General features: G+C 38.2%; 2 non-coding genes across 2 annotated transcripts; both read left to right on the top strand.

Moving 5' to 3' along the window:
* The first annotated feature begins 7,562 nt into the window (after positions 1–7,562).
* Positions 7,563–7,644, top strand: TRNAS-GCU (transfer RNA serine (anticodon GCU)). Its single transcript has one exon. It is a non-coding gene; the product is annotated as a tRNA-Ser (tRNA).
* A 530-nt stretch (positions 7,645–8,174) lies between these two features.
* Positions 8,175–8,246, top strand: TRNAW-CCA (transfer RNA tryptophan (anticodon CCA)). Its single transcript has one exon. It is a non-coding gene; the product is annotated as a tRNA-Trp (tRNA).
* The last annotated feature ends 14,342 nt before the right edge of the window (positions 8,247–22,588 follow it).

Here is a 22,588-nt window from a genome sequence, read left to right as displayed (position 1 = left end):
TTTACACGATGTTTATCCTCATATTTTATTTCATTCAGACCACTTGTGGTTTCTGAGATTCTCTTTTTTAGATAAGCTTTACCAGTTTGTCGCTTTTCCATTTGGTCTTGCGACAGCCTTATGAATCTTTTCAAAGGTTCTAGGTGCCCTTCTTTCTGTAATAAGACAGTGGGGTGTGGTGTTTCCTTATTTGGATGGTATATTGGTATTAGCTTAATCTTTTCCTTTATTGGAATCTCTCATTAATCAGCTAGTTTTGTTTCTTCAAGACATGGTTAAAGGATTTAATTTACCTAAGAGTTTTGTGATTCCTCAGACAAGGGTCACCTCTTTTTGGGTTTCTAGAAGGATTCTGTGTTCATGACTGTCTTTATCGGACAAAAGTCAAGTGTAATTGGTGTTAGCCTGTCTAACTTACAGTCTAGAACATTCCTTTCAGTGGCTATGTGCATGGAAGTTTTAGATCTCTTAACTGTAGCATCGGCCATGGTTCCCTTTGCTCGTTTTTCATCTGTGACCTCTTTTGCTTTGCATACTGAATCAATGGTGCAAGGATTGTTTTCAGATATCACAGTTGATTTTCTTAAATGCTAACACTCAACTCTCTCTGTTTTGGTGATTAGACTAAAATTGTTTTATTCAGGGGGCCTCCTTTTGTTCGTCCTTCCTGGACTGTATTCTTAATGGATGCAAGTCTTACAGGTTGGGGAGCTGTCTGAGGGTCTCTGACAGCACAAGGGGTTTGGAAACTTCAAGAGGCGAGGTTTCCAATTGATATTTTAGAACTCCGTGCTATTTTCAGAACTATTTCGGGCTTGGCCTATTTAAGGAGAGAACTTTTCATTTTTCATTAACACAGACAATATCACAACTGTGGCATATGTCAATCATCAAATAGGGACTTACAGTTCCTTAGCAATTAAGAAGTATCTTGAATACTTTCTTAGGTGGAATTAATCTCCTGTCTAATTTCTATTATTTATATCTCAGGTTTAGACACTTGGGAGCTGGATTATCTCAGCTGTCAGTCTTTACATCCGGGAGAGTGGTATCTCTATATAGATGTGTTTTCTCAATTTCCCAGGTACCTTTTCAGGTCCAGGGATCCTCAGGCGGAAGTGGTGGATGCATTAGCAGTGTCTTGTTTTCCCAACCTGGCTACATCGTTCCGTCTCTGTTTTTTTCTTCCAACGGTGACTTCCAAGATCATATTGGAACAGTCTCATGTGTTTCTGATAGCATCAGCATGGTCTCACAGGTTTGGTATGTGGATCTTGTTCAGATGTCCAGTTGCCATCCTAGGTCGCTTTCTCTTTGGCAAGCCCTCTTGCTTTAGGGGCTATTTTTCCATCAGGATCTCAAATGACTAATTTGAAGGTATGGAAATTGATTAGTGTTTAGTCATAGAGGTTTCTCTGACTCCTTTTTATCACTATGTTGCAGGCTTATAAGTCTGTTTCAAGGAACATGTCTTATCAGGTTTGGACAACCTATATTTTATGGTGTTCTTATAAATTCTCTTGGCATTCTTTTAGAATTCCTAGGATTTTACAGTTTTTTTAGGATGGTTTGGATAAGTTTGTCTGCAAATTTTTTGAAGGGACAAATCTCTGTTCTTTCTGTTTTATTTCCTAGAAAGATTGTTTAAACTTCCTGATATTCACTGTTTTGTTCAGGCTTTGGTTTGTATCAAGCTTGTTCATTTATTAATTTCTCCTTTTTTTGGAGTCTTATTTGGTTTAAGGATTTTGCAGGCTCATTCTTTTGAGCCTATATTTTCTTTGAAGATTAAATACTTTCTTGGAAAGTGTTGCTTCTTTTGACTATCTCTTCTGCTAGAAGAGTTTCTGATTTATCAGTTCTCTCTTGTGTGTCTCCTTATCTGATTTTTTTCATCTATATTAGTTGTTTTGTAGACTTCTTTTTTTTCCTAAGGTTGTGAATTTGAACAACTTTAGTAGAGAAATTGTTGTTCCTTCTTTGTGTCCTAATCCTAAAGAATTCTTTGAGAGTTCTTTACATCCTTTGGATGTGGTAAGAATTTTATAATTCTATATCAAAGTTACTATGATTTCAAAAGACTTCTAGTCTATTTGCTGTTTTTCTGGTTCCAGACAAGGTTAGAAACATCTGCCATTTATTTGGCATCCTGGTTAAAGCTTTTGTTTCTCAAGGCTTTTTTTGAGGCAGGGCAGGCTCCGCCTCAGAGATTTATAGCTCATTCTACTAAATTCAGTCTCCATTTCGTAGGCTTTTTCCAAAGGAAGCTTTGGTTGATCAAATTTGCAAATCAGTAATTTGGTCTTCTTTGCATACTTTTTGTTTTTACCATTTTGATGTATTTGCTTCTTCTGAAGCAGTTTTTGGTAGAAAAGTTCTTCAGGCAGCTGTCTCAGTTTGATTCTACTGCTTTTGATTTAAGTTTTTTTAAGAAAAATGTAATTATTGTGTGGATTTAATTTCTCAGTGGAAATAACTGTTGTTATTTTATCCCTCCCTCTCTAGTGACTCTTCTGCGGACTTCCACATCTTGGGTATTTCTATCCCATACGTCACTAGCTCATGAACTCTTGCTAATTACATGAAAGAAAACATAATTTATGTAAGAACTTACCTGATAAATTAATTTCTTTCATATTGGCAAGAGTCCATGAGGCCCACCCTTTTTATGGTGGTCATGTTTTTTTTTTTTTATAAAAGCACAATTATATTTCCAGTTCCTCTTTTTGTATGCTTTTTTACTCCTTTTTGTTATCACCTCACTACTTGGCTATTCATTAAACTGAGTTGTGGGTGTGATGGGAGGTGTATTTATAGGCATTTGAGGTTTGGGAAACTTTGCCCCCTCCTGGTAGGAATGTATATCCCATACGTCACTAGGTTATGGACTCTGGCCAATATAAAAGAAATGAATTTATCAGGTAAGTTCTTACATAAATTATGTTTTTAAAACAATAAATATTCTGGTGTAGACTGTCCCTTTAAGATGGGGGAACGAAGAGAGCTGTTTGAGAGGGATGAGGTAGGGATCAGGGGATGGGAAGTGTCAGCTGGGAGGGTACTCTCTACACTAAAGCTAAAATTAACCTTACAAGCTACCTGATTAACCCATTCACTGCTGGGAATAATAAAAGTGTGGTGCGCAGCTGCAATTAGCGGCCTTCTAATTACCAAAAAGCAATGGCAAAGCCATATATGTCTGCTATTTCCGAACAAAGGAAAACCCAGAGAAGCATTTACATTTGTGTCATTATTGCACAAGCGGTTTGTAAATAATTTCAGTGAGAAACCTAAAGTTTATGAAAAAGTGAACAATTATTTTTATTTGATCGCAATTAGCTGTGAAATGGTGGCATGAAATATACCAAAATGGGCCTAGATCAACACATTGGGTTGTCTATTAAAAAAATAAATATATAGTTTTAATAGGTAAATTAAAAAATAAGCTCTATTTCTGTTTAAATGGAGTGATGGCAAAAATGCTAAAAATGCTCAGGTCTTTTGGGGAAGTTTTAGTCTGAAATGCTCGGTTTTTAAGGGGTTAACGTAGTTCAGATGCACACGTTAATAGAACACACTGTGTAATTATTGTTTGCAGCAATAAAGTTATCAAAAATAAAACCATGGATACATATTAAATAATTGGTAAAATAATTTCTTTTTGAAGTTAACATTTTTGCAATCCCTTTTTCTAATCAAAAAGAGGTTTAGTTCTGCGTTCAATATGAGACAGAATGGAAACATTTTTTCCCTAGGGTTGCCACCCAACTGTTTTTTTTTTTTTACCAACAAGGCTGGGGGATTTTTAAGGTCCAGGACAATATATATAATAAAGTACCTGTCATGCTGTAACTTCTTCTGTGTCTGTTGAAATCTAATTATGAACAAATACACTTTTAAAATTAGTCCTAGAAACTTTAGTTTCTGTGTTATATTGTTGTGTTATAATTTATGCCAATGTATGTTAATTAGCATGGCTGATAGTTGCCAATTGTCTGTTTTTTTCCAGGACATGCCTGTTTTTTGGCTTCCTGTCCCTTCCATGTAAGCTTATCCTTTGTTCTATTTAGTTTGTATTTATTTTAATGGGTCATTGTACACTAGATTTTTCTTTGCATAAATGTTTTGTAGATTATCCATTTATATAGCCCATCTGGTAGTCTTTTTATAAAAATGTATAGTTTTGCTTATTTTTTAAGAACATTGTGCTGATTTTCAGACTCCTACGAAGCCCCACACTGCCAGATGTATACATTCATTTACAGACTCCTGCAGGCTACTGTTTATGTTATCTGCCTTTTCATATGCAGGGAAGGGGTAGAGGGGGTGTCCCAGACTATCTCATCAACAGTGCTAAACTGGGAGCTTCTAAGTAAGTTTTTAAAAGGTTTTATACTGGATTTTTAGATCAGTATCTTTGCATATGTTTCTTTATAGTAGTGTCTATTACATGCAGTTATATGAAAATTGGTGTATAATGGTCCTTAAACAATATTGTGTGCAGTGCAGTACTTCAACCACAGAGAGCGCTGTGACTTTTGGTTTTACTCTATTGTCTCTTAGTTTGTGTATCATGTGCCAGGTAAGTCCAAGAATAATGATATAGCTGCACCACCAACTGTATTTAAAACATCATAGTTTTATTGTGCCACTTAAAACAGACAACGTTTCGGACCCATGTCCTTATTCATGGGTCCGAAATGCTGTCTGTTTTAAGTGGCACAATAAAACTATGATGTTTTAAATACAGTTGGTGGTGCAGCTATATCATTATTCTTGGACTATTTATTTGGGACCATGGTGCAGGTCCAATAGTTGGCACACCTGCAAACAAGTTGTTGCATACTCTTGGTGCTTGTACATTTTGTTTTTCACATGTGTCAGGTAAGGGGAATCCATGAGATGTGATCTACAATACCAGGGTGGGTAAAATTCAATGTGCAATAAAGCAAGACATCTGAATATTGTTGTACAATTTGGAACATGTTTAATAGTCCCAATTTATATACCGAGGCTTTGCTTAGCAGGGGCTTAAAGGGACATTAAACCCAACATTTTTCTTTCATGAATCTGGTAGAGAATACAATTTTAAACAACATTCCAATTTACTTCTATTATCTAATTTGCTTCATTCTTTGGATATCCTGTGTTGTAAAAATAGCAATGCACATGGGTGAGCCAATCACACAAGGCATCTTTGTGCAACCACCAATTAGCAGTTACTGAGCCTATCTAGATATGATATTCAGCAAAGGATATCAAGAGAATGAAGCACATTAGATAATAGAAGTAAATTAGAAAGTTGTTTAAATTTGCATGCTCTTTCTTAATCATGAAAGAAAAACATTAAAACAAAAAAACAAATACTCAGCATATTTAAATGTATTGTTCTCCATTCCAGCAGCCTTAAAGGGGCAGTATACACTCATTTTCATATAACTGCATGTAATAGACACCACTATAAAGAATAAGATGCACAGATACTGATATAAAAATCCAGTATAAAACTGTTTAAAAACTTACTTACAAGCTGTCAGTATAGCTCTGTTTAAAAGGTAGTTGGAAAGCCCACTGCAAGTGGGAAATAAGACCCCCCCTCCCCCTTCTTTTGCATATGAAAAGACCCTTTACACAAACAGGAGCAAGCTGGAGAAGGTAGCTGACAGTATTCAAATAAAGCTTTGGGGCTTGGTTAGGAGTCTGAAAATCAGAGCAATGTTATTTAAAAATAAGCAAAACTATACATTTATCAAAAAAAAAACTTTATGGGCTATATAAATAGATCATCTACAAAACATTTATGCAAAGAAAAAATGAGTGTATAATGTCACAGGTTAAACAAATTGAGGTAATGTCCCTATCTAATTTCAGGCTGAGTAACATTGATATAAACTAGGGCGTTTTGTGCTGCTATACAGATGCTGAAGGGTTAATAATGTAAACATCGGTTGCTTATTTGCTTGATGATTTCAGCTGCATTAAAGGGCTATAACAGTACAAAAACTAAATATGCTCTATTATGTTACAGCAATGTTATTATTGCACTATTGTGTTTAACCACTGCAAAGGGATTAAATATATCATTTAAATCAGCTCCAGAGCAACATTGCACTACTGGGAGCTACCTGAACACATCTGGTGAGCCAATAACAAAAGACAAATGTGTGTAGCACTAGCCACTAGGCATTTGGAGATTTCGGTAGGAAAGGAATGCAGAATTCAGCCACCGCCAGCAGCATTTGGTTATTTTCAGAGCCGGAGTTCGTCTTATGAAAGTGCATCACACTAAGATATGGATTTGCACAGATCTTAGTGTATTGCACTTTCACAAGAAGAAATCTGGCTCTGAAAATAACCAAATGCTGCTGGCGGCGGCCATATTTGGCATTTGTTTCCAAACGAAACCCCCAAATGCAGATGCCTAGTAGCCACCAATCGACATCTAGGTCCCAATAGTGCATTGCTGCTGCCGATAGGTACATATTATTTTGAACAAGGGTACCCAAGAGAACAAATTCAATATTAAAGGGACATTAATACTTTGAGATGGTAATATAAAATGATAAAGTGTATATATAAAACAACTCTGCAATATACTTTTATTATTTATTTTGTCCTCTTTGCCTGTAATTCCATTCTGAAATTGTGAGCTTTTCAGTTCCTGTTAGAAATGGAAGTGCAGAACTCTGTTAAATCCAGCACAACTATTGGCTGCACACTCTAGTGACCTATTTATAACTGTCTCTAATTGGCTACAGCAGAGAAGGTAACACAAGTTACAACATGGCAGCTCCCAGTGTTTTATAGACACTACAACTTTACACTTATTTTGTCACTTTTTAAACAACTAATGAAACTTTAAAAAAATACATCTACATGTTAGTCATGGACTAATCTTTTCTTTGAATGCATCATTCTATCTAGCATGTCTTTAGTGTTTAATGTCCCTTTAAAAAAGAATTTAAAAATGACATGCTCTGTCTGAATCATGAAAATATAATTTTATTTTTCCTATTCCTTTAAACAATGGCTAAATTATACTACTAGTATTTTATGTGCTTGTTTTGGAGTGGATTGGAGTGGGCGGGGCGAGCAATCCACAAATGGGTGTGACTCTGCTTTAAAGTGTTCTTGCAATTTTGTTTAAATTGGCAATTATGCCCTATTTTAAAACCCATATTTTGAACTTGTATTAAAATGGTTAATGATGTCTCTTCTTGTTTGAGTTATATGTTTTTAATAAAAAAATATGTCAATATCTTGAAATTCTCTTTATATCTAAAGCGAGAAAAATTTGCAATCACAGAAAACCTCATTTTAATATATTCTTTTATAAAATGTTTCCAATATGGATTTCTGACAATTGTAATTTATTAACTAACAAGTTGTACATTAGTGTGTTTGTAAGATCGTACAGCAAATGTTAGTACAAATGTGCATTATAAATCAGTCGTGCAAAATATGATGTTGCTATTTTCCAAAAAGTATGAAACCCTATCCCAACAAACTTAAAAAACATGATATATTTGTTTAACTTTTTAAAATAAATAATTAAGTGTCAGGACGAGGTGGCCGAGTGGTTAAGGCGATGGACTGCTAATCCATTGTGCTCTGCACGCGTGGGTTCGAATCCCATCCTCGTCGTTGGCTATTTTATGAGAAAACATTTTAACCAAAGCAAAAGATAATTTGCAATATCAGTTAAAGGAATTAAACTTTCATGATTCAGATAGCATGCAATTTTAAATAACTTTCAAATTTACTTCCATTAACAAAATGTGCACAATCTTTTTATATTTACACGATTTGAGTCACCAGCTCCTACTGAGCATGTGCAAGAGTTTACAGACTATACGTATATCCATTTGTGATTGGCTGGTTGCTGTCACATGATACAGGGGGAATGGAAATGGACAGAAAGTTTAAAATGTGTCAGAAAAAAATCAACTACTAATTTGAAGTTTAGACTAAGTGCTATTGCATGGTCCTTCTATCGTGCATTTGTCAATTATGAAAATCTACTGTATTTACTGGTCTTTTAAACCCCCCCCCCCTCCAAAATAAACCTGGTGTCACTTTATAGTATAGTAATGGTAAATGTTGTAGAATCAAAATAATCTGAAGAGCTATTTTTCAAACTGTAATTAAACATGCTCTGCTTGAGATTTTCACTTGACCTCGTGGCGCAACGGTAGCGCGTCTGACTCCAGATCAGAAGGTTGCGTGTTCAAATCACGTCGGGGTCAAAAAAATTTTTTTTAACAATTTTTTATTTATTTAAAATTATAAAGACAGTTTCATGATTTAAAGGCACATGAAACATCAAGCTTGTACTATTTTCTTTAATTATGCCTAGTAATAAAGACAAAGTATATATTTATTTTGCCCCCTTTTAATGTAATTCAATTCTCAAAATCTTGAGTTTTGTAATTCTGAGAATTTTAAGTGATTTAATTAGCCTCAACAGAGGTTTCCCGATAAGGAATTCCAAAGCAATACAGGTTTTGTTAACATACTGACAGTGGCTAGCCTACTCCAGGAATATGTCCATATTTGCTCCTACAATTATGGCAAGTGGGGAGGAGTTCAGCTAGTGACAAACAAATGCACGGAACATGGTGTTGATCGGTTTTGAAAATGTTCACACTCTGCTGATATGTTAATTAATTGCAAAACAACAGACACAATTTGTAATTGCAAAGTGTTTTACTTCCATTTAAAATGAATCCAGGCAGTACAACCATATCACAAGATTAATGACATATAAAGTAACTTTCCTTTTTTTTTGTCTCTCCTATAGTGGCTAACATTACACTCTAACAATCACAGCATATGAGCTAGTTTTTAAATGTTTCCAAGAACAACATTGACCATTTCATCCCTTCACAGATGAGAGCCCCCTACTGGTGATCAATGTAAAGCACTTCACCATTTTCATCAAATCAAGCAGACACTTCATTTTTTTCATACAGTATTTCTTTCTCCTTGCTGCGTGTATTTTTCTATCTCTTTCAACTATCACCCTTTCTGCAGCCTCTTAATTTGTCTCATCCCAAAATGTTTCTTATTTTTTCCTAGCTGCTTATCCCTTTCTGAATCAATCCCATGTAATCAGTACATGTTCTAGCATTAGATTAGTGTTCAACAACTAGTGGCCTGTCGCTGGTTGTACTTTATACTTCAGACTACATCCTTTAAGTATTATTACATTTAAAGGGACATTATACACTCATTTTTTCTTTGCATAAATGTTTTGTAGATTATCTATTTATAAAGCCCATAAAGTTTTTTCTTTTAAAAAATGTATAGTTTTGCTTATTTTTAAATAACATTGCTCTGATTTTCAGACTCCTAACCAAGCCCCAAAGTTTTATGAGAATACCGTCAGCTACCTTCTCCAGCTTGCTCCTGTTTGTGTAAAGGGTCTTTTCATATGCAAAAGAAGGGGGAGGGGGGAGTGTCTTATTTCCCACTTTCAGTGGGCTTTCCAGCTACCTTTTCAACAGGTCAAAACTGAGAGCTTCTAAGTAAGTTTTTAAACAGTTTTATACTGGATTTTTATATCAGTACAGTATCTGTGCATCTTATTCTTTATAGTAGTGCCTATTACATGCAGTTATTTGAAAATGAGTGTATACTGTCCCTTTAAGCTTTGCATTTTCTGTTTTTTTAATAGATTTAGATACAAAAGTGATTTTACAAATTTTAATTATGTTTTGAAAGTAATGTGTTACTTTAATAAATTAGAATCATATTTTGTATATTGCTGTGTATATTTTACAAATACAAATTACATTGCACTTTGTATTTTCTCTATTGTAAAATAAAACTTATTTAAAATCCAAAGAGCGCCTAATTTGAAGGCTAAGGATATATGATTAAGATGTTATCAATTAGTTAACAGCAAAAGTATTAAAGATATATGACTAAAATATTATCATTTAATTAACAACAGATGTATTAAAACACAAATATTTATAAAATTATACATAAAAACATGGATCCATGTATTTTAAAACTGAGAACAACGCAATGTAGTCCTGATCGGACAATGTTAATAATTATGGTTGGTAAGGTCCAATTAAGTTGATTTCAAAGGTTGGGGTAGGGATGGGAGTCCTTGACTCCTTCAAGAGTGTGAATTCCTCTTCTTATAGTGGTAAAAGTAGTAAAAAAATGAAAAATTGTGTATGAATAAATCCCAAATCAAAAATCTAAAAATAGTGAAAAAATGGAAAAAAAACTGTGAAAGAATCGTTAAAAAATAGTGAAAAAATATATGAGGAAAAATATTTTGTATATTGTGAAAAAATATAACGAAAAAATTAGTCTGTTAAAGTTGAAAAATCATTAAAATATAAAAATAGTGAAAAAAGAGTGATAAACGTTCTGATTAAAATGTATCCAAACAATTGAATGGTGTCGAACTTTTTTTGACAATCAACACCATTCAATTGTTTGGATTCATTTTAATCAGAACATTTATCACTTTTTTCACTATTTTTATATTTTAATGATTTTCAACTTTAACAGACTAATTTTTTCGTTATATTTTTTCACAATATACAAAATATTTTTCCTCATATTTTTTCATTATTTTTTTAACGATTCTTTCACAGTTTTTTCCATTTTTTCACTATTTTTAGATTTTTGATTTGGGATTTATTCACACACAATTTTTCATTTTCTTACTACTTTTACCACTATAAGAAGAGGAATTCACACTCTTGAAGGAGTCAGGGACTCCCATCCCTACCCCAACCTTTGACATCAACTTAATTGGACCTTACCAACCATAATTATTAACATTTTCCGATCAGGACTACATTGCGTTGTTCTCAGTTTTAAAATACATGGATCCATGTTTTTATGTATAATTGTACAAATATTTGTGTTTTAATACATCTGTTGTTAATTAAATGATAATATTTTAATCATATATCTTTAATACTTTTAATACTTTTGCTGTTAACTAATTGATAACATCTTAATCATATATCCTTGGCCTTCAAATTCGGCGCTCTTTTGATTTTAAATAAGTTTTATTGCCTGCACTTAGGGATAGCTAGGGACCCTATTATCCAGGAGCTAGAAGGAACAATTTTAGATGTGCGCTGTGAGATATACAGTTATTTCTATTGTAAAATAAAACAGAGCTTCAGAATATGGGAGGAACAAGGGAGTTCCCAGGGTATACCTGAAGCTCTCTCACAATTCTTGTGAAATGCTATAAGTATTTTAGACAAACTGGTCTCATGGAAGTATCCCAGTTTGCTCAAAATTCACAATACACTTATTTAAAATGAATGTAAATGTTGATGCTAAAGTGCCCGATTTTAAAAAATTTGATTAAAAACAGGGGCACTTTAATTCATTAAATTTTACATTTCACTCGTATTGTGAAAAAAAACCTTACCTTTTAAACTTGACAGCAGCTCCAGCTTCCTCTGGTCGTCGCAAGCCATTTCTGATGTCATAAATGATGGATAGGTCATCCTCCAATCACGGCTCCCCCCCGGGGGAATCAGTGTCTGATTCAATGACGTAATTGGTGGAAGCTGGATTCCTCATTTTATACCCAGGAAGAGGCATTGCGGCGGGTGGAGGAAGCTGGAGCTGCTGTCAATATTAAAAGGTAAGTATTTTTTCACAACACGAGTGAAATGTAAATTTTGATGAATTAAAGTGCTCCTGTTTTTAATCAAATTTTAAAAAACCGGGCACTTTAGCATCAAAATTTACATTCACTTTAACTGACAGAAATGTAATATATACTAAACAACTGCCAAAAACCAGACAAATTGTAGAGAAAACATTTCACTTAAATTTGTATTTGCTCTAAACTGAAAGCAAATACAAATTAAAGTTCAACTAGGTCGCATTGATGCTCTCATGGTTGCTAGGCAACAAGGGAAGACTCCCTGGTAGGTATGAGAATGAGTAGTTGCCAAAGTCTCATGTGTGGTATAATTCTTGCTGGTTTTTGGTGCAGATTATAATGTTGTTGTGGTAGTTAACCTTCTAAAAAGAAATGTATTCATTCTGAAATAGATATTAATAAAAGTTATGAATTTATCCACCTCCACAACTTAATTAGTTGCAGCGACCGCCATATATGCTAGATCTAAAGTTAAAAATTACGCAACTAACAAGAGTCACGCTGAAAGTTTTATAGAATTCCTTGGTTCTTAAGCTGCACAGTGCAGATGAATTTCCAGTTTAGACCAGAATACATATTTATCCGTACTCCTGAGGTATTTTATAATATCAAGAAGTGCCCCCCCCCCCCCGTGTGGAGTAGCCTTCTTCCAGTTTCATGCAATATCGAGTTTGGTGGCCATCCGTTTATAAATTAAAAGGTGTCTTTGGGAACTAAAGAACATTTTAATTCCTAGGTGGAGTAATGCGGATTCAGGGCCAAAATTGCTCTGGAGTCCCAAGAAGGTACATAATTAAAAAATGTTTTAGACCAAAGGTCACACAGTAGGGCATGACCATCATACATTTTGTGAGGTTCCATTCTCTTTGCACCTCCCTCAACAAACCGGTGAATGGGGCAGGGAAACATTTTATGCAATTTAGAGGGAACGAAGTGCCACCTAGTTAGTAGTTTGCAGTAAAGCTTATAGAGTGTGACACAGTGAATTGCGAGTTTAGTGGAGAGGAAAGCTATCTACCACTGTTTTCCTGAAAACTTTGTACCCCAGTCAGTTTACCATTCTCTAACAAATCTAGTCTTAATAAAGTTAGGACAATTCAGAAGGCACTTATAGTGCTCCAAAATAGGTCTTACCAGCTGCAAGCAAAAGCTCCAACTCACTTCCCAAGTGGAAGGGGGTCTAGGATGATCCTCAAAGAAACCACAGTCCCATAAGAAAGCCTTTAAACAATACAGAAAAAAGTGCAGTTTATAAGGTAGGGAGGTAGACTGGATCATGGTTTCATGAGGAAGCAGGGAGCCCCCATGATAGAAATCTAGAGCCAAATTTATAATAGATGTACTCAACAACCTAATTTGAAATACCAAGAGACCATGCTTCAAACCGCTGAGGCAGTGAACAAGGGATGGATGTGGGCAAAAGGTCCTGGCAGCCCATATTAGGGTATTGGATAAGATACCTTATACTTTTTGTTTGTGTAAATTGTGTCACTAGCCATGAATAGAGTCATGAGCATTATCAGCAAGCATTCTGATTCCTATAGAAATTAATGAGAATTTAGCCTATCCTATGAAGACTTCAATGTTGAAAATGGGGTATACTGCTTAAACTGTCCTCTTAATGTAAATTAAAATGAAATGTTCTTGGTCAAGGCTCGACAAACCCAGGGAGCCACTGACTCCTAGAATTTTACCCTTAGCTGAGTTCCTAACTTTTTGGGTTACTTTTACATATATCTGTATGCAAATACCACTGTCTGTCTGGCTCCTAAAAGTATGTCTGGCTCTTAAATATTCTAACTGGCTCCTAAAATTTTAACAGATTTTTCGACCCCTGTACTTGGTACTTGTATACATTTCTGGGTTTATAATAATAATTGTTACAAACTGCTATTTGTAACTGGCCCTTTAAATGGAAAATTGCCCTGCTTCCCTGGATTTTGGAGAAGCCTATTTGCCAGCCTCCTTCCTCATGACTATGGCCCCTGGAAGATTGTGCCCCTGAGAACATATTAACTTTTATTGGGTGTGTATGGCCCTTTAAGAACCGTCTGGGGACATATTGTGACTTTGGTGAACAATGCCCCTTTAAGACTATGTCCCCAGACCTGTAAAATAGCTTGTCCCTGGCTTTCTCCCACTTGGTTCAGTGAATGGGACTTGCTGAGCCAGGTGCCACACAGGCAGAGTGTTCCACAGAGGGGGAGCACTGTTGCAGAAGCATTGGTTTTCATTGTGTGCCATTAAGAGTTAATTTTGTTCAATTCTAAATACAAGTTTGCTGGGATCAGCTCTAATTAGGTTTAGTGATAAACCTTACCATTGTCTAATCAGACTGCTAGTGATAAGGTGGACTGCATTGTTTTATTGTGTGTAACTTGTTATCTGCTGAAGTAATGTTGTGGCCTGTCAAAGGGAGTGTCTCTCTATCTAATTGTATCAAATGTGTGATTGGGGATTTTATGCCTCCCCCAGAGAGTGTCTTTTTTGCATGTAACCTCAATAAAAACCAGGCTGTGTGTTCCAGCACATCAGACCTATTCTGACCCTCTAACTTGCAGCATTGACTCATGTTTGTAGGGGACAAGCTAATATCACTACAGGGATTGCCGACTACGGTGCTGATGATTCTTTGGTGAGCGCTAGGAGCATCCTTTTCTACGGTCCAACTTCCAGCCAGCCTGGAGGCAACCGTAACATTTGGCGGCAGCGGTGGGATGGCGTCCTAGCGCAAGGAGCAGCACCCCAACAGCACTGGTATCGTAGGAGAGTTATTGAGGGCAACGCTAGCCACTGCGCAGCGTCCCTACCTACAGCAGCATGGAGCTGACAAGACACTGGTCAGAACCCTGTGAAGAGCACCTCAACCTGATCCGTCGCTATGAAGGCGCTGATTTCGTTCCAGAGGTAAAGAGGCGGCTAGTCCGATATGGTCCAGACCCTGCGCAGGAGGTAGTCAGTCGAATCATCCGAAAATTGGCTACTGAGAACGAAGCGGCACGAGCCTTTGAGCGCCAACTGTGGAGTTTGGGGGTATGGACACCTGCTCTCCAGCGAGAAAATGAGTTACAGGGGGCAGAGACAGTTGGTCCTGTCCCCCAGCAGCAGAGTGAATTGCAGGGAATTGGGAGCCCAGACTCCATTCCCCAGCGGCAGGCTGAGTTACAGGGGGCAGAGACAGTTGGTCCTGTCCCCCAGCAGCAGAGGAATATGCAGGGAATTGGGAGCCCAGACTCCATTCCCCAGCGGCAGGCTGAGTTACAGGGGGAGACAGTAAGCCCCACAACCGTGCAGATGGGACCGTGGTCTCTGCACTTACAGCACAGGGGGCAGAGACAGTTGCTCCTGTCCCCCATCAGCAGAGTGAGATGCAGTGGATTGGGAGCCCAGTCTCCATTCTCCAGCTAACTCCTAACTTGGGCCCAGGGTTAACAGTGGAGATGTTAATCCCCACTGACCCCCACGTTCCCTTTGCCACCGGGCAGGACTATGCCCCAATGCCCCCAGCAGAAGAGCTGGCATTAGGACAGAGCGCTGCTGGCCTCTGCCCTACAGACCCCCTTGTTACAGGGCTGGCCTGCAAACCCCTCACCCCAGCAGAAGAGCTGGCATCAGGACAGAGCGCTGCTGGCCTCTGCCCTACAGACCCCCTTGTTACAGGACTGGCCTGCAAACCCCTCACCCCAGCAGAAGCGCTGGCACCAGGGCAGAGTGCCGCTGGCCTCTGCCCCCCAAGTACCATCAGCTATTTGCCCAGCTGCGCCAGGAAGGCCGAGGATGCTACACTTTCATCCTACAACCTGGAACCTACAGGCCAGTACTACGTATTGTGGGGGGGCTACTTTGCTGCTAACGTTTATTTGTGGGTGGGTTGCGAGACTAACTTAGGCACTGACCGGCAGAAGGTCAGGTGCCTGGTTAGTCTCCCTCCAAAAGGGGAGATATGTTACAAACTGCTATTTGTAACTGGCCCTTTAAATGGAAAATTGCCCTGCTTTCCTGGATTTTGGAGAAGCCTATTTGCCAGACTCCTTCCTCATGACTATGGTCCCTGGAAGATTGTGCCCCTGAGAACATATTAACTTTTATTGAGTGTGTATGGCCCTTTAAGAACCGCCTGGGGACATATTGTGACTTTGGTGAACAATGTCCCTTTAAGACTATGTCCCCAGACCTGTAAAATAGCTTGTCCCTGGCTTTCTCCCACTTGGTTCAGTGAATGGGACTTGCTGAGCCAGGTGCCACACAGGCAGAGTGTTCCACAGAGGGGGAGCACTGTTGCAGAAGCATTGGTTTTCATTGTGTGCCATTAAGAGTTAATTTTGTTCAATTCTAAATAAAAGTTTGCTGGGATCAGCTCTAATTAGGTTTAGTGATAAACCTTACCATTGTCTAATCAGACTGCTAGTGATAAGGTGGACTGCATTGTTTTATTGTGTGTAACTTGTTATCTGCTGAAGTAATGTTGTGGCCTGTCAAAGGGAGTGTCTCTCTATCTAATTGTATCACATGTGTGATTGGGGATTTTATGCCTCCCCCTGAGAGTGTCTTTTTTGCATGTAACCTCAATAAAAACCAGGCTGTGTGTTCCAGCACATCAGACCTATTCTGACCCTCTAACTTGCAGCTTTGACTCATGTTTGTAGGGGACAAGCTAATATCACTACAGGGATTGCTGACTACGGTGCTGATGATTCTTTGGTGAGCGCTAGGAGCATCCTTTTCTACGGTCCAACTTCCAGCCAGCCTGGAGGCAACCGTAACAATAATTTTTCCCTAACCCTTTACACACATTCTCTTATTTAGGGTTGGATTCTCAAAAACTTGCCAACATGGAGTGAAATCATCAGCCTATTTTGCTGAGCATTATATTGTAAAGAAAGTGTCTCCCTTTCAGCTCCCGTTAATGTGATATACAGTTCCTCCCAAAAATTGCCTTTAAAACAATCCTTGAGGGGCTTTGTAATACTGACACGGTATCTTATAGAATCTTGCCAGAATTTTAGATAATCGGGACTTCAGTGATAAATTCACTTGATTTGTAATTTTAAGATAGATTTGCTAAGCAGGCATAGGTTAAAGCTTTTTTAAATATGATTGCAACAGTGACCAAATCTCAAATATGCCTAAAACCTTTGATTAGACCCTTTATTTATCCATTTTATTTATTTTCTTTCATTGCATTCTATATTTCACTCTCCTTCTACTCCTGTAATGTAGTGCAGGGTTCAAAATCTAGGAGAATGCCCATAAATTTGGGTGCTAGAAACTTTTGGCCATCATAGACAAATATGTATATACAGTACACACGCATACATACATATTAATTACACTCACAATCAACACTTTACATTATATAATAACCCAATAAAAGTTAGGTTTGTTTTTCATAAATGCGAGGCCTAAACAGGATCCAATAGACCAAGCTAAAATTTAGGCACGTTTGTTGGCAACCAGCAAGGGGAAATGGGGGCATCCATGGGTGTCTTGGGGTTTCTAAGCCAGAATGCCAGGGCCTGGCTCTATAGTGCATTGCTGTGTAGAGCCCTGATGTAGTTAATACTCCCTAGTAGGCTTCTTTAACTTCTTACATGCCCATGACAAGAACAGGTTGTCATTCAAATCTCTGCCAGTGAGCGCATTTCGATACTGTTGTCATGAAGGGGAATCACTGATCACAGCATTGGGATGAGCGATCTCCCCACACTGCAGGCTCGATTGTTGGTGGAAATAGTGGGCAGAACTCTGAGCTACATGAAAGAAATGTGTGTGGTCACATCACAGAGGAGGCGGGGCCCGGATGTGACAGGCAGGTAAGAGAGCTGGATGAGAGGGGAGGTTGTTCAAACCCTTAGATCTCAGCTCCCTTATTTGCCAGATCTTTTTTAAAAAGTAAAAACACAACACATTGGGTTGTGATAGGGAGTTTATATTTATAGGCTCAATAAATAACATATGTTATGTTTAGAGACCCCCTAATAAAGTTTATTTTATAGTAGACAAGTCTCTTTCTTAAGAAATATATGAATTTTATCTGTATAGCCAGGTAATCACTGTGGTAACAGTTATCACATTGGAAGAAAAAAAAAAGTGATTTTATTTCTGTTCTGGCACAAAAGGGGCCTCTTTAGTATATATTATAACCCCTGAAAGCCTGTATGGGCTGCTATATCACGTGACTACCCTAGATGACAATTTAATAAGGTGATCACAGTAACAACGGTGGACACCTTCAATGTTCTATAATAAAAGTGCAACAAAAACATACTTTACAAATCTTAACAAGAATATTTCTTTTCATTTTTTCTTACATTTTTTGTTGCAGCTTTCTCACATGCTATGCAATACAACTATAATAATGGTATATTATGAATTTGCTGGGCTTACTGAAAAAAAAATACAATTTATGTGGATCACTCACTGAATACAAGAAAAAAAACAAATTATGTTTACCAGATAATTTAATTTTCTTCTGTATAAGGAGAATCCACTGCATCATTCCTTACTGTTGGGAAATACTGAACCTGGTCACCCCAGCCAAAGGCTTAAATACCTCTCCAACTTCCCCACCCCCATTCCCCAGTCATTCTGCCGAGGGAACAAGGAACAGTAGGAGAAATATCAGGGTATAAATGGTGGTAGAACAAAAATATAATTTATAGGGCAGCCCATCGGATAACACGGGCGGGGGCCGTGGACTCTCCTTATACAGAAGGAAATTAAATTATCTGGTAAGCATAATTTATGTCCTCCTTAATATAAGGAGAGTCCACTGCATCATTCCTTACTGTTGGGAAACTTATACCCAAGCTCTAGAGGACACAGGAGGGACAAAAAGAGAGGTGGACCCTAATCTGAGGGCACCACAGCCTGCAAAACCTCTCTCCCGAAACCTGCTTCAGCGGAAGCAAAAACATCAAACTTGTAAAATTTAGAAAATGTATGTAAGGAAGACCAGGTAGCCGCCTTACAAATCTGATCCATAGAGGCCTCGTTCTTAAAGGCCCAAGAGGAAGCCACTGCTCTAGTAGAATGAGCCGTAATCCTCTGAGGAGGCTTATGTCCCGCTGTCTTATAAGCAAAGCGGATAACATTCCTTAACCAAAGAGATAAGGAAGTTGAAAAGACCTTCTGACCCTTACACTTCCCAGAATAGACAACAAACAAGGAAGAAGTTTGTCTAAAATCCTTGGTAGCCTGAAGATAGAACTTCAAGGCGCGAACCACGTCCAAATTATGAAGCAAACGGACCTTCGAAGGAGGAGGATTGGGACACAAGGAAGGAAGCACAATCTCTTGATGTTGCAGTCTGACACAACCTTAGGAAGAAAACCTAACTTACAGTCTGCCCCTACATGATCCAGCGCCAGATCGGGGGCCGCCCACTTCATGACGATTAAGTCTCGGTGGGCTTCTTGCTCTGCTTGGATTTATTCCAGGACTGAGCTGGCTTCCAAGTACTCTTGGTTTGCTCAGACTTAGCGGAGGGTTGCTGTTGTTGGGATTTAACAGAAAAATAGGAACGGAAATTAGAAACTTGTCCCTTCGACTTCTTGTTTTTAACTTGCAGTAGGAAGGCACCTTTGCCCCCTGTAACCGTGGAGATAATGGAGTCCAGGCCTGGACCAAATAAAATCTTTCCCTTAAAGGGGAGGGAAAGAAGTCTGGACTTAGAAGTCATATCTGCAGACCAGGACTTCAGCCAGAGCCCCAGACGGGCCTGAACCAAAAAGCCAGAAGCCTTAGCATTTACTAGAATAATCTCCATTAGAATAATTAGAAATTCTCAAGGCTTTAATTCTTTCCTGGATAACGTCAAGGGGACCCTCCTCCTCGATCAATTCCGATAATCCCTGCTGCTGCCAGTTGAAATAAATATCCTGTATGTTGAAACATCTTTCTTAGAAGCTCTCTGAACGACGAGCTATCCTCAAGCGGGATAGTAGTACATTTGGCAAGCGTGGAGATAGCACCATCCACCTTAGGGACGGAACCCCACAACTCCAATTGAGAGTCCGGGACCGGGAATAATTTTTAAAGGAAGACGGAGGGGAAAAGGAAGATCCAATTCTGTCCCATTCGTTCTTAATAATGTTCGCCATCTTTACAGGCACAGGAAAAGTTAAAAGGCACTACCCTGTCCTCGTAAACTCTGTATAATTTAGGAATCAAAGGTTCATCAGGCAGCTTGGCCTCTGGAACCTCTAATGTAGAAAGGACTTCCTTTAGAAGAAAACTTAAGTGTTCAATATTAAATCTAAAGGCTGGTTCCTTAGAGGCTTAGAGGCAGCAGACTCCACCCCAGAAAATTCACCCTCTGAAGCCTCAGAGTGAGACTCATCCTCGGATAACTAAGAAAGAGCAGAGAAATCCAATAAATTACATGATGACCCCGGGGCAGGAGAGCTATGTTTAACCTTTCACTTGCGTTTAGCAGGGCAAGGTAAAGCACTGAGAGCCTCAGACACCACCGTTTTTAACTGCGCTGTAAAATCTGATGGTAAAAGGCCCCCTCCAGATGGAGGATTAAGCGTACTATGGAAAGCTGCGTGTGTATAAGGAGATGAATGTTGGGTATGCACCTCACAAGACGGTGGACGGCTCAGTGGTACTAAACGGATTAACCTTCTTTGACCGAATAACATTGTTAAGGCATATGGAACATGGTTGAGAGGGTGGGCATACCAAGGCCTCCTCACAATATAAACAGGTATTACTATTTGGAATAGAGGGAGTACCCTCTAATATCTTAGAATCCTCGATATCTTAAGCTAATGACAGCAGGACACAGAAAATAAATTATCTTTATTTCTCAAAAAAACAGCACATTTATACTCCCAATGGCTGGTGCACTCACCACCTTCTAGACCCAGACAATGCAGAGAAAAAGCGTCTTCTCCGACAGCCAGCTTGATCAGGAAAGAGGAAATGAAGGCGAGACCACACCCTGTCACATGGTGTGCAAGGCAGGACCGCCCCTGCTTTAAAAAAAAGCTTGCCAAGCTACAAGCTGCGCAGCACTCAAAGTGAAAGTAAAAACCTGTGCGTTCCAGCCACATAATAAACAGTCTATGAGCCCAATCAAATCTCACACATAAAGCAGCATAAATTACAGCATCACATTTGATTAATCCCCACTGTTCAATAATCCCTCTCAGGAGATATTAACCCATGATTCAATTAAGATAAAAGGAGCCACACTGTGACCCTGTCTTCTAGCATTTTCAACATATGTAAAAAAATTGAAACAATCTTACCAAAATCCATGCTGTGGAACAGAAACACAGCCTCTCAAGTGTGACAGTCATGTAGCATCGCTCCTGACATGGGCATGAGTGAAAAAACAAGCAGGCAGTGAAACTCGTCAACACTGATTGCTTAGGAGCTGTTAGCAGGCAGTCTGGATGGGATCACAGAAAGACTCTCCCTGCATCTTCAGACTCTAACTTTCGTCAATGCTCTAAATGAGAGGCTGACAGCCTCTCAGTGAGAGCATATGCTGGCATTGAGACATCGTCTTTTAAAAGGAAATCCCTGCAGTTTCCAGCAGGACAACGCCAAACCACATTCCTGGATCAGAAGCGCATGATTGCATAAGCAGAGAGTGCGGGTGCTAGCATGGCCTGTCTGCAGTCCTGACCTGTCTCCGATTGAGAATGTATGGCACATTATATAGGGCAAAATAAGGCAGCAAAGGCCCCGTACAGTTGTGCAGCTGAAGACATGCATAATGCATGAATGGCAGGGAAATTCCGCTTGCTAAACGTAGGCAACTGGTGTCTTCAGTGCCCCAACGCTTAATAAGTGTTATTAAAAGAAAGAGTGATGTTACACATTGGTAAACAGTCAACTGTACAATTTTTTTTGGAGTCGGTTGCAGTCATCAGATTTGAAATGAGTGTATATTTTCAAAAACACATTAAATTCACAAAGTAAAAAAACGTTTGCGCCTCTATTTAATATAGATAAATGATTACTATTACTTACGATTACATAGAGATGCTACACACACATACATTTGATTAAGCACAAAATAACATGAACAATCTAAATACTGTAAAAGTCCATATTATGATACATACTTCATAACCATTAGACGGATAAATGAACTATACAGAACTTAGTAATAAGGAAGGTGTGAATATTAGTCATGCTTTATATCATGATTATAAGAAAGGTGTGAGTATTAGTCACTTTTTTTTCTCAACTGTATGAAAGTTAGAAGGAAGGAGTGAATATTTTTTTAATAGTGACACAAGTAACAAAATTACCTAGAATTTCCAACCTCATCTCTTCTTTAAATAACAATTCTCTTTTAAAATTCAAACATAGGAACATAGAATTTGAGGGTAGATACAAACCAAAAACCCCATCAAGTCTACCCATATTGCATATTACTGTTTTCTTAGGGTAGCCTTATGCATGTCCCAGGCATTAATTATTTTACAGTCCATGTGTTTACCACCTCTGTTGGAAGTTTATTCCATTAATCCACCACCCTTTCTGTAAAACAATGCTTCCTCAAATTTCTCCTGAATCTGTGACCATCTATCTTAAGATTGTGACCCCTTGTTTTGTTATTTCTTTTTTTGTAGAAAATGCTATCAAGCTTTCACTTTATTAAGTTCCTTCATATATTTGAAGGTTTCTGTCATGCCACCTCTTTTCTTTCTATCCTCTATCTAAACTATACATATTTAGATTATAGTCTCTCTTTGTATGTTTTATATTTTAGACCATGTATCATTTTAGTAGCCCTCCTTTGGACAGTTTCTAGTTTATTTGAATCCTTCTAGAGATACGGTGTCCAGAACTGTACACAATATTGAAGATGAGACCTCACTAGTGTCCTGAATAGTGGCATAAGAACCTTGCTTTTTCTGCTACTAAAACCTCTCCCAATGCAACCAAGTATTCGACTGGCCTTAC

The sequence above is a fragment of the Bombina bombina genome, chromosome 6, assembly GCF_027579735.1.
Source record: "Bombina bombina isolate aBomBom1 chromosome 6, aBomBom1.pri, whole genome shotgun sequence".
Lineage (NCBI taxonomy): Eukaryota > Metazoa > Chordata > Amphibia > Anura > Bombinatoridae > Bombina > Bombina bombina.
Note: the sequence above shows the minus strand (reverse complement) of the source record. Positions and strands in the feature narration are given on the sequence as shown.